Genomic DNA, 13,844 nt, shown 5'->3' with positions numbered 1-13,844 from the left:
GGCAAAAAAGGTGTACTTGTCGTTAGTAGCGGCAAATCAGAAGAAGAAGTTGAAAACGAAGTAGTCAGGGATGATGCCGTTAGCCCGACATATCATTTCGAAAGCTACTATCTTGTGGATGGCACCAGAGGTCAACATCTGAATACTGCATCCACTGCGTCAGAGTACTTCCTCTTGGAAATCGGTCACGGGAAGACGAAGACCGACGTTGAAGGTTTTCTGGTAGACACCCACCTTCCCAGGTGGAGGTGAAAGGATCGAAGCTCCAACAACTGGGAACTCCACTCCATCAGCTGGAGTAAGGCCATATGCCTCTTGAAGAGTGGCGAATTCAGACGAACTCAGGATCAAGCTCATGGAATAAGCCATAAAGAAGATGCTAGGAGAAAAAAAAAGAAGGGAACAAAGAAAGAAGATAAGAACTAAGAAAAATCCGCTCACAAACTATAAGGGGAAAAAGGGCGGGATTTACGAAAATCCCTGACACGGCTGACGTAACCGCCACGCACGACGAGTGGTCACATCACCAAAAATGAAGCGACGTCTAAATAAAAACTCGAGACGTGTACCCGCAGTTAAGTCCAAAACATCATAGCTAGCTAGCATACACTATGACTACTGGACTGGGGGACTTGATGACAAGCCCCTCAGAGCGGGCCATAAGTAAAAGAGTCTCCGACAAGGAATTCCCAGCGAGGCCTCACCAAGCCCGACTCGGCAATCCTTCCGCCAGGGACTCCAGCAGGTCGACCGTGCAAGGGCGTCACCCTCGCTAAATATTGTCCTTCGCTACAGTCCAAAGACAACAGCTCCCGACGACAAGAGGCACATCCAGAGCATTATCGCATGAGCCAATCGTTAGCTCTGACACTACGATGAACACAATCCACCAATAAGGACGACGTATCTTGTCGGGATCGCAGGTCCTTGTCTCTCATGCGGATCAAGGAGGATCCTTAGTATAAAAGGACGTTCACCTTTCCTTGACGAGTAAGTTATCCTTCCCGATTCCTTAGCCTCTATACTTATTCACTCTACTGACTTGACTGTCAGAGCGTTTTTCCGGGACCTCCTCCCGGAGAACGGCTGACATTTTTCCTTTCCTTGTGACCTCTCAGGTTTCCTTCCGGCCATCAGAACCAGTAGCCCAAGTGGTTGGAGCCTAGGTCGCATCAATAATGAAAAGACAAAACTCTTTGACTACTCATGTCCTGATAATAAAAAGTCATGTGAAGAGAAAGTACAATTAAAAGAAAATCATGAAACTCTCTTAAAACAACTTCATAGCAAAAGAGTTGAGTTTTTCTTAATGATTGATGTGGGTAAACCCAGTCAAAACTTTTTATTTTTTTTAAACATGTAGTATTTTATTTATATTTTTCCAATTACCGAGACTAACACTAGTTATCACCAGGTTGTGTACCTTATTGGTTAATAGTATATGAGTGGTAAGAACAAGTGTCAGACTCTAAGGGAACAGGGATGTACCATTACTAAAAGAGTTCAAATACTAAACTAAACTAAATTTAATTAATCAATCTAACCAAATGAAAGTAATATACTTTTAACAAAATATACTAAATAAATAAACTAATAAGATATAAATACAATGCTTTTAATAATAATAAAGAAGATACTTTTTTTTTCTTAATGGTTGTGGTTGATTTAGATGAAGTGTAATGTGTATTATCAATCATTCGCCGATTTTGAAAGTAATTAAATCAATGTAAATATCCTTAATCATATGTCTTTAATTTATCTAATAGCAAGTATAACCTTCCGAGATCCATTTTTTTAGTTTGTATTATCCATATACTCAATTGGTATAATGGGTCCCACTTGTGAAACATAAATAGTTAACCTCTCTATTTTCCTAAATCAATAGTGCAATCACAAACATAACATTAATATTCATATGTCTAACCTAGGAACTCCTCCAGTCACCACTACATCACCTCATTAGCTTAAATTTTGATATCTCTAATGTTAGAAAACAATATTATACAAGAAACGTAATCATAATTCAATCTAAGTTATGAGACTCACTTACATAGATATAGCAATATAAAATTTTAACGCTTATTGATCTTAAATCAAGAAAACATAATATATTGAATAACTTCTAATATCCCTTCAATGAATCAACATATAATCAAATAAGTTCATCTACATCTAAAAAATGTATTGGGAACATAGCCTATAAAAAAATAAAAGCAACGACATAATTAAATAGAATGCTAAGCATAATGAAAGCCGATACGAATAATTCCTATTTTGCCTCCGCTTCTGCTCATTTCTTCTGTATTATTCTTGTATATTCTTGTTACCTCTCCTTAGAATGAAATTAGGGCTTTTAGAACCGACTTAATTCGCGGTATAATTTCATAAATTTGGAATTTATCTTAAGAATCTTCTGATTTTCTTCCTTGCTAGGCTCCATGTCTTTTTCTTGTCCGATACCTCGTGAAAATATTCTCCAAATGTCCATTTTTAGCTTCTATTTTATTAACATGTCCATTTTAGCTGCAAAAGATAAATATAAAGCAATTAAGTACCTATTTTTATATTTTAATCATAAACATGATAATAAAAGTATCTGAAATGTTGCTTAAAATATGTATAATTTAGGACACATCAAAATAACCCACACTTGGCTTTCTCTTGTCCCCAATCAAATCATTAATCACATAAGTAATTTACTCTAAGCAATAATATCAATTATTAGATTATGTATATATAACTCTTATCATGTTCGACGACCAAGAATATAAATGTAGACTTTTCAATACCCCTAGCATACCTTTGCATCGTAGAAAGTAAACTTTTAGATATGACATTAATTATTTCTTCGTAACCTTATTACTATACTCTTTGACTATTTCCTCACCTCAAGGACATGTCGCTAAGTTTCCAAGTTTCCTTTTATTTTTGACACTATCCCTTGAATGTTATTTCCATGATACTATTGATTTCCACTTTCCTTGGTACATAACTTTCTTTTCTATGTGACTTGATTGTACAAAGGGGGCGTTTAGAAAATGAGCTTATTAACTTATTAGTTGTGCCAGATCGCTAAAAGCTAAAAAGTGTTTGGATAAAAATAGCTTATAGCGGTGGCAAATCACTATAAGTCATTTTTTATAAGTTATCTCCCTTTAACTTATTAGCTTATAATATAATAAGCTAATAAACACTAAGTGTTTTTTTTCAAACAACCCTTTAGTACAAAATTTACTAACTTTAGCTCGTGTCTTTCAATGGAAGATTTTTGGATACAATATATTTTTCCTACCAAAGGACACTAAAAGAAATCCATGATTTTCTATGGGAGATTTGTATATATTTTTTATATGAGTTATTGTGCATGCCAAAGGTCATATATTGACTTCTCTTCTTGAACTCAACTAGAAAAAATAATTTGTTCATTTCTTTCATTCCACCTTTTTTTCCACTTAGAAACTCAACTCATCCGATGTTGTTTCATAAAATTTTAAGGGGTACATTACGTCAATTATTTAAAAGTATTAGGTATCTAACCTAACAGATGACTAATTTTACAGTTAGAAATTTCAATTGAAATTCTAAAAATAACACAAATAATAGTCACAATGGCTAAACACAACTTAATAATAACATACTTTCTATTTTAGCATTTAAGATTAATTTATTTTCATGTATATATGCATTTCTTTATAGTCAATACCATACCCCACACTAGAATGATACAACGTCCTTGCTGTATAAAATTAAAATTAAGAGAGAGTAATTTGAAAGGACTCCACTTTATAGAGTGGTGAGATCGACGTGTAGCTGGAAAGTATTGAAATGTATCGATATAAAACAAAATCGTGATGATATTATGGTGGGTCACGTCTAGATTTTGAGCGAAATATCATAGTTTCTCGATCTGACTAATACTCACGGAGCGGTTTAGCATATTATTGACGCAAATCTCGAACCAAATGAAATTTTCATAAATCTTGGCCAAAATTATTGTGTAAACCTACATATAATAGTTAGATATCTTTCTAAAGTTTCTTGATAAGTGAGCCCACATTTATTTAGTGTTAAGGATAACAAAATTTTGTATAATCTTATTCAAAATATAACCAGAGAAAAGATATATGTTAGTAATCAAGACAATAGAGCAAGGCATAAAAAATCATATCATGCAATCATACTTAAAATCCTATGAGCAATATTAAAATTATCCTAAACAAATAATTATGAAAAAATGATATAAAGAAAATAAAAATTGTCTGAAACATCACACCAAACAAAATAATGGAGAATAGATACTAAAATCATTCACCTCCCCGAGGCGAATTCGGGTCCTAATATAAATAGTCCTTTTACTATGGACACGATCCATATCGTTCTGGAAATGGTCCGAACTTATCAGACTTGGACCTTGTCTGGTAACCATAAAGCCAATGTACTCTCACATCGCTCCTTCTCATATCATCTTGATGGTGATCCATGAGACCGTCCACGTATCCTAACAATGAGCATACTAGATGTAATCGGTGGCTGATAGATGCTAACGATATCTCTCCCTTAGTATACTCAGGAGCTCTGTAAGTATTGTGACAGGCTTTTTTACTCTCTGCTATTAGTGACACTGCCCCTTGTTGGAAATTGGTGTCCAATCTCATAACTAAATTGGTATAACTTTTGGAATAATAACAAAGCCCTTTTTGGGTTGCCTTCAAGAGATAAAATAGCTAGAAAATGATTGAAGAGAGTGAGATAAATATTGTATTAATTTATTATAGATTAATAAATTAATAAGAAAGTACTTAGAATTGATTCGGAATTAATTAGAATTAATGTAGATTTAATTAAAGGTACGGCGACTAAATGTTAATTTTTCGAAAGTTGAACGATGTGAACATTTTGGAACCCTTATAAGGGTGGATGGTTTTGAGAAGTTTCAAACGACTTCTGGAATTATCTCTGGTAACTGGTAACTGATAAGGCAAGGATTTGAATATGGATTAAATTTGATTATTTATATGATTTTAATATGCTTTGTCTGCAAGCTACCTCAACTATAAATATAACCCTATGGCCTTTGAGAAAATCGATCCAACCTCCTGGAAGGCTGAGATTTTCAGATCTTGTTGTCTTCTCTCCTAAATATTTTAGGGTTTTAGTCTTTTGGTTGTGATCCATTAGAGGCATTCTATTTTGGGTGTTATTCCTTCCAATTGATTGCAAGAGTTTGAGATATTCAAGTGTATTACAAGTATATACGAATATACTTGAAAGGTTGGTAATTTTATCCCTCTTATTAGTTCAAATTCATTGTTTTGAAAGTAGGCTGCCATAATAGTAAAACCTAGATCTAGGGTGCATGTACACATAGGATTATATTTGAATGCTTCTTTTGCCTAAATCTATGTAAACATGCATATATAACCCGACAATGGTATTAGAGCCATTATAATTTAGTTATGAGAAATATTTGAAAAAATGGAGAAAATGGAAAGAAACATGCTTATCGCAAGGTGCAGTGCCCCCAGATCTGGACACGACGTACTTTGAGCATATTAAGTTGATTTCTGGATTTTTGCTATAATTTCGAATTTAGGGTTTATTTGTAGTTTTAAATATTATTCTTAACATATTAGAATATGATAATTAAACTGAGAAGATAAATATGCCTAAAAGACTAGAAACTGTAGGTAATGATTTAAAAATAATTAATTAAAAGTTAATTAAAGATATTTTGTTTATATCATATAATTTTTTTAGTTGTTTAAAATTTAGCCTTCGTATAATTATAAAAATTTATAAAAGAAAATGTAAATAACAAATGGAATTATATACGTAATACAATTGCCATATGTAAAATAATAATACAACTTGTGTCCCCATATGTTTAACTAATGATTGTTAATTGAATCAATACTAGGTTTCATTTATGAAACAATGTTATAGGATACGTATAAGGAAATGCCCTTTATAATAAACGTTGAATGAGTGTCCTTTTCACTCACTGCTTCTTTGTGTAGTGGATTGTCGTTAGCCAAAAGGGTTCGATAGGATGACGTCTCGTTAAAAGTATAACAAGTAATAATATTAAAAACAAATTCTTGTTCTTAGTTATTTTAGGATAATTTGAATAGTTGCTACTCCATGACTAATACATAATTATTCCTTATTGTCTATTTATGGAGCGTGTATGGTTAACCGACATATAAATTTGAGACATAAGTAGAAAGTGATGTGACACTTGTGGTCGTGGTTTGTTGGAGAAGCGTGTGTGGCTATCTATCATGAAAATTTGAGGAACATGACATAATCAAGGGTCACACATTATTTCATGGTTGGTTACCATCTTATTTGTTCGACATTGGCATCCCAGACACAAATAGAGGATCCTAGCCTTAAAATTGGTAAAGTGCTTTACCTACCTAAATAACTTCATATTGTGTTGACGACATCCCTCTACACATCGAAAAGCCAAATATGGATCCTAGCCTTAATAAATTGTAAACTAGGGTTAAAAAATATTATTTAAAAGATCAATAAAACAAACACGAATGGAATCAAAAATGAATGGTGTCTATAAGAAAATCCACTAAAATCCACTACAATAAAAACCTCTCAAAAGGATTAGCTGGAAGGATTATTAAATTTGTATTTTGGAATAGTTCTCATTTATGAATAGAAAGATCATATCTTTTCTTTTCCTAAGGTTCCCGTAACCACTATATTCCAAAATTGTTAAGAACAATTATCAAATTAACATATTGAAGTGAGATGGAATTTCATTTAGTTAGGAGTTGGCTGTGGTTATCAACTAAGCTAACCATGTACATATAATTAGTTCATTCTGGTTTGTATATGAACAAATTTAAAATGTCCATTAAGGAGTTGAATGGCATGTTGAGACCCTTTAGCACTTACATGGGCCAATCAAAGAAACTCCAACTTCAAATCTCCCAAATTCATTATAATGAATAGAACTTTCTAGAAGAAAAATAAAGTTTCTTCCCATAATTAAAAGGTGATTAGTATTTGAGATATCAAATCGGTCCCCAAACGCCTACGACAATAGGAAGGTTTTTTTCCGAGACTTGTCCTGATAAACTGTCATTTCCAAAATAAAAATGGACTAAGAAAGCACTAAAGCCCAATACGCCTGATGGTGAAGTCATAAACATGGAGAAGATAAATTGATAATGGATTACAAGCCCATGCTACTAATCATAAGATCAAACAACAACTATTGAATGTCTAGTCTACAATCAGTTATGATAATTCATAATACCATTGGAACATTACTTCCAATCCTTAAGTACTTTACTACAGTTTAAAGTCTTGATATTCACAAGAATGTACAGTGAATAAATGGGGTAATATGAGTGAAACATGGAGAAACATATTTCATCATGAATATCGGACCTTGGCTATTATTCATAGGATCAAAAGACATATCATTCTCCCAAATGTTTAGTCTTTGGTCTTATGATTCGAAAACTGTTTATACAAATTTCATGGGTTATTTAGACTTATTTAAATGTAGTACATTTCATATGTTTTGTATTTAAAATAAAAGTCTTGAAATCTATGAAACTGGTATGTTGACAACAGTTCGAAAGGCTGATTAAAGTATTTGAATGACATGTAATATTTTAGAATCGTATTCTTGAAAAGTAAGAATTACATTGCAAAATATCCAGTTGGATAGGATTTTAGAAATTATTTGACCACAAGTATTATGATTAATGTGACTCCTATTTGTCTAGACAAATGATAAAACCACTATGTGATAGTGTGGGTATCTATTTGAATTAGTTTTAACTAATATCTCATTCAGATTATCTACAATACGTACCAATTCAGATACATTGAAAAGTTTGGATAAACTGTATTTGTGGAATCATTGTCTTGAACTTGAAAAAATATATGAACTACATGACCAAGTATCCAGTTGGATCGGATATTGGATACCATTTTATTGCGAGTCTTATGGTAAATGCATATAATGTTTATCAAGATAGATACTTAATACACTATTTAATAATGTGAATATTTATTAGAATTAATTTACACTAATGGACCGTTCTGATAAACTAGAATACATAGTAAATTTGACTTAGTGTGAACAGGTTTATCTAAATAAACATTGAGACTGGAACCTTCTAGGTATTCAGAGTTTTCATAAAAACGAAGTAATGAATCAACTACGAAAAATGATAAAATTCTCAGATCCAATAAGAGTGGTGAGGATCTTATTCGAAACCAAATCTATCATATAAGGAATTATGAAAAGGTTTCATAAATTGTTTCCAACATTTTCACTAAGAGTGTTGTTGGAAAGAGAAACACATCATTCTTTGATTTGTTACTTAATGAGGACAATTTTGCTTTACCGAAAAATTCATGGATTGTACCATGAGTAGTGTTACAAGAGACCTTCATCTGGTACCAATTTAGAAGGTTATGGAAACCATCTAAAATTGGACTAAGGGTTCATCCCTTAATAAGTATATTTGGAAGTATACAATTATGAGGTTCACGTTCTTCGTGAAGTGCTTGACAATCTAGAAATTAGATTGGAGATGTGTTGTGTCGTTGGATATCCAAACAAGAGTTTTGGATAAATTTTTTACCAACCTTCTGAGAAAAAGATGTTTGGTGCTCGAAGGTAAAACTTCTAAGAAAGGGATTTGATATCCAAAAGAGTTAGTGGGTGCTACAATGATCTGGATAAGATTCAAGAGTCAACCAAAAGAGTTAGTGGGATTTGATAAAGTTGGTCCTAGCATTCAATTCAAGATTGATATAACTGTTGAAGGAAGCTGACCTACCTCAAAATTCGTCCTAATATACTTGATAGAGGACATCACATACCTAGTTGTATAGATTGAGGTTATATCAGTCATTGGCAGTGAGTAATCAGAGTATGCCAGCTATCGGAAGCTATGACAAACTCTATAAGGCTATAAGATGGATGAATGACATGGAGAGCGAGATTCAGTCCATGCAAGTTCGAAAACTTTGATTGATCAAACACTTCACATTAAAACCGTAAGTGTTGGTGAATCTTCAAGAGGAATGAAAAAAATGGATGGGAACTGACACACAGTCAAACAAAGATAAGTTATAAAGAATGTGTAAGCTTATGAAGTTCATTTATGAACTAAACAAGCATATCGTAAGATGGAATATTTGCTTTAATGAAAAAATTCAAGGAGTTTGATTTCTGATAAGAGAAGATGGACCATAGGGTATGTTGAAGACAGCATGAGTTATTAGGATTGTCATTTCAATGAGAAGGTTCAAATAGTTTAAATCTAGAGAAACAAAAATAAGCCATATATATATATATATATATATATATATATATATATATATATATATATATATATATATATATATATATATATATATATATATATATATGACAATGGTTGCAATTATGAACATTGATACAATGAGAAAATTCCAAGAGTTTCAATTTCGAGAAACGATGATGAGTTATGATAATGGAAGTAACTAGGATCTTTGTTTCAATCAGAAATTTCAAAGAGTTTTAATTTCAAGAAACGAAGATGAGCCATGGATGTTACAGTTTTAGGGGGAGAAATATCACACATTGAATGTGGAGATAGATCTTGATAATCTAATAGGATAAGCCAGTGAACATGAAATATCAAGAAACCCAAAATAGTTCATAATATGTGGCATGACATTGAGCTAATTTCCTAGTCCTAGTATTGAGCTAGAAGAAATGAATTTTGTCTCACATGCGTTTGCTTATGGGATCAATAGGATGTGACCTAACACATACCAGATCTGACGACTCGTATGATAGCTCATACCAGATCAAGTTTCTGAAAGTCAATGAATCTAAATAAGAACACTACTTAGTTCCATATGAGGACAAAGTATACACTCTTAGTATGAAATAGTTTAAAATGCAGGTTACACTGATGATAAGTTTCACACTAATAAAGCCAATTATGTTTGCAGCCAGAATTTGTGTCTTTGTTTAATCATTGATGATCCTTATGAAATATTATTGTAATTGAAAGGGTGAACTGACCACGAGTATGGATCCCTATGTCACACAAGTTCACATGACATATACTCAGTAACTACCATCACAATTGATAGTTGTTAGAAAGTCAATACATCATTGTCAATAAAGTCATCAAAAGGAAGACGTGTTGGTCCATTCATTAAGTCAACAAGTCTAACAATAAAACTAATACTGAAACTTGATCATGAGGCATTTTATTTGCAAATGATTTGACTTGAGTCCATTTGGAATAAGTTTTTATTTTAAATTTGAGAACTTAAGCAGTATAAAGTCTGAATATGATTTGGCGATTATTAAGTAGAGATATTAATATATGATGGTGATCAGTCATAGAGATATTAGTTTATTATTGTGTTCTTATTTTTCATGTTTAGAACCCACTTCCTGAATATTAATATATTCAAAACTCCATTGTCGTTCATAATCTTGGGAGTAAGTATGGGAATTAAGACTGTCATGAGGTATGTGGATCGTCCATTGATTCTGGACATACAATGAAGATTGCATTAACACTCACGAGTACTTGAAATGGAGATTTTAAGTATTGGAACAACCTGTCCTCAGAGAGATTACTTCATGGATTCTATGTCGAGTAATTATGAGATGATAATATCTTTTATTCTTAAAATGGAGTGACATTGAGTTCTTTGCATACAAGTTGGTTACACGTTGGTCTTGCATAAACACTATCCATAACTGGTGGTTACAACGAGCAAGTCCATGCATGATTTGAAAAGTAGACAAAAAAAACTATGTAGTTAAAGATTATCTATACCTACCGTCTAAACAGGAGAAGCGATATCCATTTCCCCTTAATGATTTCATATTGATATATCATGTGTCTAGCCAGGTTCAGACTAAATTGATGTGTTCAATTAGTAGTATGATTTGATCATTAGAAATCAAAATTTGAGAAATATAATGTTGAACTGTTAAGTTAATTCATAATCCATGGCTCAATTATATATTATATCTTATAGAAAAAGAATAATTGATTACTTATGAAAGGGATGATACTTGATAAGATCAGAGTTTGGTAGTTGTTGTGGAATGTCACACCCCCAAACCGGAATGACGGAAACGTTCGAGGATGGACGATGTCATGTTCAATATCACTACAATTGCATAATAGTAATCAAAGCACAACAACCATGTATTGATAAAGTATAAGTTTTTACATATGTGTTCAAGTCATTGTATATATGACCCAAAAATATATATAGCAAAAACTAAAAAGACGTGAATGTATAATGCTCCGTCTTCTCAAAAAGCCATGGATGTACCTGTCTATTGGTTCCCTGAGAATACAAGTAGTTTTGAAAAGAGTGTCAACAATTAAGTTGGTGAGTTCATAAGCATGTTTGTAACTGAAATCTGTTATTTGTTCCTTAAAACTATAAGTATGTTCTCCCAGAAAATCCTATATTTTCTGTTGTAACCTGTTATAGTCTTAATACCATAAGATTAAAACGTTTAAATTTTATTGTACTCTTAAATAGTATAAGGTAGTTTTAGTTCACATAAAACCATGAAAAGTATGTTTTCTCTGTACTGGAATGGTATTATGCATTTGTACTTGTATAAAAACCATGTCATTGTAAGTGCCTGGATTCACCAGCCGTACTTGTAAAATACTGCATTATAGTTTTATTATTTAATAAAACTATATGAAGTTTTTTATTTATGCATACACTAATCGTATTGTTCAATACCAAATTGTGAGTTATTATAACCATGCTTGATGACCTAAGATGGCCTGAACACGACGTTCTTCAGGCGTCGCAATCAGTACGACAATTGTCACCCCAGGCCTCCCGGCCTGACTGTAGCTAGCAGTCGAGGTGTGGGATTGTCAGTCCCGTATAGATCTATACACAAGTGTCACGCTCTCCATCCAGGAGACTCTGGTGATAATTTCAGGACTTGGTTGATACTTACATAAGTACGTGAAGCGTGTCTCACAAATTCTATATTGATGGTTACCTGTAGAATATTGAAAAGTTACTTTGAAATGGATAAACTGTAAGTATATCTCATAAACAATATTTATTATAGTTTATATGTTTTTTTCCATAATGTATTCTTAATATGTAAAGTAGTGCATATGATCCATAAACTATACCTGTTATAGTTTATATGTTTGTTTTCCGTATTGTATTCTGAACTTTGAAAAGTAATATGTAAGTTCCATAAACTATACCTATTATAGTTTATATGTTTGTGTCACACCCCCAAACCAGAATGGCGGAAACATTTAGGGGCGGAGGACATCATGTACAGTATCATAACAATGCACTATAGTAAAACAAGCAACAACATCATCCATTGCAATAATAATATAATTTAATACAAGTGTGTTCTGTGTAATGTTTGAAAGACACCAAAAATATGAATCTAAATAAAAGACGAGTCTTGAACATGCTCCGTCTTCTCAAAGCCTGGTCATCGATACCTGTCTACTGGTGACCTGAGAATACAAGTTATTTTGAAAGCGTAGATCAACATTTAAGCTGGTGAGTTCATAAGTACTTTAGTGTCAAATGTTTGCATAAGTTTGATGAAAATGTTTGTAAGTGTTTGATGTAAATGTTTGTATACTTCCTAGAAAATCCTATATTTTCTACTAAAATTGAAAGTAGTCTTCTACCAAGACCCGACTGTTTTGTATGTTTGTTCTTTTGTAAAAATGAGTGTTTTCCCAAGTATGATTATCATTACCAGAAAATAGTTTACATTACCTTTTATGTGAGAATATCACCATACGAATGTAATGGAAAAAATGGAGATGTACAGTAGTATTGTATAAAGTAACTACAGATGTACTAACTACCTTAAAACCAATTTGTTTAATTAAGGTAAAATGTGATGAGGTTGTAACCATACTCGATTGACTAGTATCAAACACGACGATCAAAAGACGTCGAAATGGTATGTCATTTGTCACCCGTAGCCCTACAGGTCCCACTGTAGCTAGTAGCAAGGTGTAGGATGGTCAATCCCGTATAGATCTATACACAAACTCACGCTCTCCCTCCAGGAGACTCTGGTTAAAAAACGTGACACAACAGTTGATGGGTTTTTGAGCATTCTAACACTTCCTAAGTGTACATGCAACCCTAATAACCTTGAATCTATGTTTTCTCTATATACATGCAAATTTCTTTTTCAAGGTTATTTCCTAAATAGCATGGCATGGGGATTACATAAAACATAAAACTAGTAGAAATACATACCTTGTTGTTGCTTGGATTCCTTCAAGACTTTGTGAGCCTAGCACCCCAAATGTTGTGCCTCAAATTCTTCACACAACACCACAAGACTTGGAATAACTTGAGAGAATACTTCTAGCACTCAAAATCGGTTATGCCCTCTCTAGTAACACTATGTCCACTAGATCCACTTTTTGCTAGCCATAGGGTTCCTTTTATAGTGTTGTCACAATTAGGGTTTACACATGAATGCCCTTAATTGTCATGACTCTTGATTTCCCATGACCCATGGCTTTGTAACTCCCATGGACTATCCATGGAGCTCCATATGGTTACATCCATAACCCATAAACCATGGATCATTAATCCACCATAAAAGAATTGATGATTGTCATAATCAACCCTATATATTTAATTAGTCTCACTTTGATCACCAAATTAATACTAGATTAATACTTGATCAATACTAATTAAATAATACTATTATTAATATATTAGAACTTATAATATATTAATACTGATAAGTGCCTTATTCTCTCATTTAGTCTATCCAAGTATTGCAATGCCATGCAACCCAA

This window comes from Lactuca virosa, chromosome 3, assembly GCF_052849685.1.
Source record: "Lactuca virosa cultivar CGN04683 chromosome 3, Lactuca_virosa_CGN04683_v6, whole genome shotgun sequence".
Taxonomy (NCBI): Eukaryota; Viridiplantae; Streptophyta; class Magnoliopsida; order Asterales; family Asteraceae; genus Lactuca; species Lactuca virosa.
The sequence above is the reverse complement of the archived record's forward strand: the minus strand, read 5'-3'. Positions refer to the sequence as shown.